The sequence below is a fragment of the Chrysochloris asiatica genome, unplaced genomic scaffold (genome assembly GCF_000296735.1).
Source record: "Chrysochloris asiatica unplaced genomic scaffold, ChrAsi1.0 scaffold00004, whole genome shotgun sequence".
NCBI classification, from domain to species: Eukaryota; Metazoa; Chordata; class Mammalia; order Afrosoricida; family Chrysochloridae; genus Chrysochloris; species Chrysochloris asiatica.
In genome coordinates, this window is record NW_006408522.1 from 18,468,788 (window position 1) to 18,475,042 (window position 6,255).

Here is a 6,255-nt window from a genome sequence, read left to right on the forward strand (position 1 = left end):
GAACCTCTGGAAGTTCTCTGTCAATGTATGATTGTAGCCGTTTATGTATTGCCTTTAGCAAAACTTTAGTCGCATGGGATATCAAAGAGATTATCCGATGATTTCTGCATTCCGTTGGGTCAGCTCTCTTTTTAATGGGCACAAATATGGATCTCTTCCAATCAGTCGGCCAGATAGTTGTCGTCCAAATTGCTTGGCAGAGATGAGTGAGTGACTCCTTTGCCACCTCACTTTCTTGAAAGATTTCATTTTTTATTCCATCAATTCCTGGTGCCTTGTTCTTTGCCAATTCCTTCAATGCACCTTGGACTTCATAGTCCACCTAAATTTAGAGACCATTTCAAGAACAGATTTGATGAAACAGACACTAATGACTAAAGACTGGAAGAGTTGTGGATGACATCAGGAATAACATATGTGAAAAAAGCAAAAGGTATAAATGAGTGAGGGCCTCCATGGCTGCATCAATTTGTTGAAAGATTTCAATTTGTATCCCACCAATTCCTGCAGCCTTGTTTTTCACCAGTCCATTCAGTGCAGCTTGAACGTCTTCCTTTAGTACCACTGGTTCTTGATCATATGCTACCTATTGAAACAGTTGAACAAAGACTATTTCTTTTTGGTACAGTGATTTGTTATATCCCTTCCATCTTCTTTTGATGCTTTCTGCATCATTCAATATTTTGTCCATAGAATCCTTCAGTATTGCAACTGAAAGTCTGTATATTTCATTATAATACTTTGTCTTCTTGAGCTGCCTTTTCAAATTTTCTGTTCAGCGTTTTTACTTCTTTATTTCTTCCATTTGCTTTAGCTTCTCTACATTCAAGTGCAAGTTTCAGTGTCTTTTCTGGCATTGCCCTTTCTCAAATAAAAAAATCGACCAGTTCATGAAGTGATATCAAAATATCATGAATACTTTTGGTTAAAACAAGGGAATTCTGAACCTTTGATAAGCCTTCTACCAGAAGAATTATTTAGGTCAATACATACATAGTACAGTGACAAATTGCATAGTTACAGAAATGGCAATCTGCTTTCTGGACCTAACTTGATGAGGACATTGTTTTTGCACCTCAAATCCTCAACAATTTCACACTCTGATGACCTACTCTGGCAGTGAATTACAGAATAAAAATGTCCTTTAGGGATTCTCTGACATTTAACAAAGATAGAAATCTCTACTAGGGAGATCAGCATTTACAAATGATTAAAAAGAGAAAAATAGGATTTTTTAGTTAAAGATATTCCTGCTAAAATGTTTAAGAACATGCCCATTGAAAGGTTCAATCGTATATATCATTTGCCTGCTGTGATATGAATTGGAAAAGTGTAATTCATTTTGACATACATATTTTCTGCTGGTGCGCCTTTCATTCTTTATAATCCATTGAAAAAAACACATGTAGAGTAAAAACTTAACACCTTTATCCCTGGAAAGAACATAAAGGTGTGTACATAAATGAGTACTGATAGCTGCTCCCAGAAGTTGAAAGGAAGGAAACAAAACTGTAGAGAGAGACACCAGCGGCTTTCTCGTTATTAACTATTCCTAGGTGGTCCTGCTGTGGAGTCCTGGTGTAGCACTGTGGCTTAATGCGCCAGACTGTAAAGCCATTTGAACTTCAAGGTCGGTGGTTCAAGCTCACCAGTGGTTCCTTGGAAACCCTATACAATGTCGCTATGGGTAGGATCTGACTCCACCATACTTAACAACAACAACAAGTGGTCCTCCTGTGTTTCTGTGGGTTAATGCGTCAGACAGCAAGGTTGGTTTGAACCTCAAGGCCAGCAGTTCAAGCTCACCAGTTGCTCCTCAGAAACCCTGTAACAGTAGGAAACCCTGCACAAGGTTGCTATGGGTCGGCACTTAACAACAGGTGTTTCTGGAGCCTCGTGGCACTGTGAGATAAGTATTAGGCTGCTAACCACAAGGTCAACAGTTTAAATTAACAAGCTACTCTGTGTGAAAAAGATGAGGTTGTTTGTTCCCATAAAGTTTTATAGTTTCCAATCCCAAAACAGGGTCACTATGAGTCAAAATAGACTCCACGGCATTGGGTTTGGTTTTTGGCTCATTCCTAGGTGGTTATCCTCAGGATAAGCACTCGACCACAAGGTCAGTTTAAATTGCAAGGTCGGCAGTTCAAACTCACCAGCCGCTCCTTGGAAACCCTATATACAGGGTCGCTATGAGTTGGAATAACTTGATGGCATTTAACAACAAAAATCTCACAAGATAAAGGACCCTTGGTGGCATAGTGGGCTACATGTTGGTCTGGTAACCATAAATCAGCAATCTACCACCTATTCTGTGGAAGAAAGATGAGGCTTTCTTTACCCCTAAAGAATTACACCCTCAGAAACCATATACAAGATTGTTATGAGTTGGAACCAACTCAATGGCACAGTTACCACCAGCACCATTCCACAAGATAGATAACCCGAAAAGGGCCTACCCTGGCTGCTTTGCCCAGCTGAAACCACTGTATCTGTGTGACTTGCTACTGATTACTGTTGTATTGCTACTGGTACAAGTACATTCCTCTGTATTCTTCTCTAGCACTGTAAGTGTAAATTAATCTAGCAGATACATTTCAAAGTTGTTTAAAAAACTAAATGTGGCTTTCCTAGAGGGAGACTTAATATAAGACAAATAAACAAAAAGAATAGAAAAGAAAAATCCCCGAATCTCTCTCTATATATAGGACTGTTGTTCCCATCACAGCACACATTATACAGAAGAGCTATTCCAACAGTGAGCTCAATGTTATGTTGGTGAATTCCCCTTAGAGATGGCTGACCAATTATTGAAAAATATTAATTTCAACACTAGTCCTAATTTATCATTTTAAATAATTTGCAGACAAAGTGGGATGGACAGGTGGACAGATATATGGAATACTAGATGACATATCTATAGATCATGAGAGAACACATTCTTTTGGGAGGTCCACATCGGGAATTTGCCATGCCATGAGTAAGTTATTTAACTTCTGGCCTCTTAGATTTCCTGCCTAGGAAATAATCCATGCTTTGGTCCCCAGATTCCTTCACAAGTTAAAGAAGGAACACATGAAAAAGAGTCTGAAATTCATCAAACTTCCAGAAAGAAAAACCCATATGAAACAGAATACAAAACATTGCAATTTACTGACATTTTACAGTCTTCTTTAAAAGAATAATCCCAAACTCCTCATTAAAATAAAGAATTTTCTTACACGTTGGTAAAGATGAAATAGATCTGTATCACAGAAAAACCTCGAAAGATAAAGTTAAAATGAAAAAAAAAAAAAAAGCAAACTAACAAATAACAAATGTGACTAAATAAGTAAAAATTTTAAAGGGGAAATTGGCACTGAAACAATTATGCTAAGTGAACTCCTTGAGGGAAGGGCTGTGACTATCTTGTTGTTTTTGTGTAGTGCTCTCAAGAGGGTTCCAACCCATAGCAACCCTGTATAGCTGGTGAGCTTGAACCACCGACCTTGCAGTTCAAATGGCTGTGCAGTCTGGTACATTAAACCCACAGCGCCATACCAGGACTCTCTTGGTCCCTGTACTTCAGATATGTTGTCAGGAGGGACCAGTCACTAGAGAAGGATGTCATGTTTGGTAAGGTGGAGGGTCAGAGAAAAAGAGGAAGACCCCCAATGAGATAGATTGGCCAGGTAGCAGCATTGATGGATTTAGTGTGGCAACAGCAGTGAAGTTGGCCCAGGATCGGGCAGTGGTTCATTCTGCTGTGCATAAGGTCACTATCGGTCAGTGCCGACTTGATAGAACCTAACAATAACAACAATAGGACATTTAGAGAATAGAAAAACAAAAACAACTGTTGAATACCTGAGTTTTTTATCTGAGTTTTTAAATTGCCAAATTAAACATGTATTCATTTTTATTGTATAAAATGTAATTCGAACATTGCAGACAAAACAAAAATTTCCCTCCTCTCAGTCTCAATCTCTTACCCTATCCAGAAAGTTTCTATTTTTATTAATTTATTATATATCCTTTGCAATTAAAAAAAATGAATTTACAGTAGCTCTGTAAGATAAGCACCAGACTACAAACCACAAGGTCAGTGGTGCAAGACCACCAGCTACTCCCCAGGAGAAAGGTGAGGCTTTCTGCTCCTGTAAACATTTACAGCCTTGGAAACCCTATTCAGGGTCACTATGAGTTGGAACCAACTTGACACAACAAAAATGTATATACAAAAACATACAGGGTTTTGGCTTGATGGTGGCTAGGGTGGTGGTGCAGTGAAGTTCACTTTCAGTGATACCACAGAATACCAGGCAAAGCAGATCCAGGGCAGAGCTCCAAAACTTGCAACCACAGAGATAGGGATATTAAAAAGATTTGAAGGCTTATAGCTAGTGAAACGTGTAGCAAAAGTAAGAAATTGCGTACTTTTGAATATGCCAGGCTCAGTGGTCCCGAGTCGACAACTTGGGCAAAACCAAATGGGAAGACCAAGCGGGGAAGCAGAAACACCATGGAAAAATGCCGCAGGAACCTCAGAGCAAAGGTGTACAATACACTTTATCAGTTTTGCTTTGTTCTAATTTTCTTTTTTTTTTTTGGTATCTGTTCATTGCTCCCCCCCTCACCCCACTGTTCACGCACCTCCATTCTGGTGACTGTGGGTGGTGTCTGAGTGAGTGGACACCCCCCACCCTCACCACTGGTGGGTTCTTCTGCCACCCATGCACACAGATACTCTCATTCCAAGAATTGGCCCTGAACTGTTTTGTTTTGTTTTTTAATATGGGAAAGGCTAGGACAGGGGTGTAGAAAGGGAAAGACAGTTTAAAAACAAAAGAGGCTGAAAATTAAATTAAATCCTGAGGTACAGCATAACAGCCAACAGTGGCATCTTAAAATCTCTCAGGTAGCTTTGAAGGCAAGAAGCTGAAGAGAGGACATTAAAGTCATAAACATATTAGGCTACAGATTTTTTTTCTCTCTCTCCTCTCCCTTTTCTGTGATTATAGACTATAGTATTCAGTCTAGTTTTGTCTTTTTGTTGTTGTTGTTGCATTTTTGACATTTTTTTTTTCTTGTTCTTTTTTGCTGGTGCTGTTTTGCTGTTGTATGCTCCCCCTTCTACATTTGTGGGACTCTTTCTCTCCCTATATTACCCAAGAAGAGACAGCAACTGCTGCCATGTAGTCAAGCTAAACAACACTCTACAAAACACCAAAATCCAGGCAAGAACCAATAACAACTGCCATATACCAGGGAGGCAGACAATACCTGTAAAAGTTACTCTGAGTTAAGCAATAAGAAGAGTGTAAAGGGAAGCCCACATACTGATCACATCTACCTGGAAGCAATCAGAAAGCATTATAAAAATTACCAAAACACACACTCAATTAAGTATTAATTGATAAACACTAAACATGTCCAAGAAGTGGAAGCAGATGACCATATCAGCACATGTCCAGAAACAAGATAAAATTTCCAAGACAAATGACCTTGAGGTAGACCTGGGGTACATTCAGGAATGAAGGCAGGCCTTGGAAATACCTGAGAAGGAATTCAGAAAAATGATTGTAAAACATTTCAAAACACTTTACAATAAGGAAGAAGTCATGAAAGTGCTACAGGAACAACCAAATAAAATAGATACAGCATCGGAAATTATTCAAAACCTACAGATGAAAGGACCAAACGATCAATAATAGAACATCAGAAATAGACAATACTCTCTGAAAGGTCAAAGGAGTAGAATAGAAGAGATGGAAGGCAGAACCAGTTAGCTGGAAGACAAATCTCTCAATACCACTAAGATAGAAGAACAAACAGAAAAAAGGATTAAAAAAATCTGAAGAAGGTCTAAGATTCATGTTGGACAACATGAAGAGGAATAGCTTAAGAATTATCAGCATTCCAGTTCAAGAAGAATCACACGAGTCCACAGAGGAAATAGTCCAAGAATTGATGGAAGAAAACTTCTCTAAAATCCTGAAAAGTGAAAAGATAAACATTCAAGAAGCTCAATATAACCCAGGAAGGATAGGCCCCAAAAGAAAATCACTGAGACATACCATAATCAAGCTCTCCAAAATCAAAGATAAGGAGACACTTCTGAAAGCAGCTAGGGAAAACAGAAGTGTTATATACAAAAGCAAGCAAGTCAGATTAAACTCAGATCTCTCAACAGAAACCATGCAAGCAAGAAGGCAACGGGGCAACATAAATAAAACACTGAAAGAAAAAAACTGCCAACCAAGAACACTTTATCCA

The 6,255-nt window shown here is 38.8% G+C and overlaps 1 protein-coding gene across 1 annotated transcript in view; it reads right to left on the bottom strand.

Moving 5' to 3' along the window:
• Positions 1–6,255, bottom strand: part of UNC13C (unc-13 homolog C (C. elegans)) — a 769,914-nt gene that overhangs the window by 649,062 nt on the left and 114,597 nt on the right. The gene's annotated exons all lie outside the window — the stretch shown is intronic.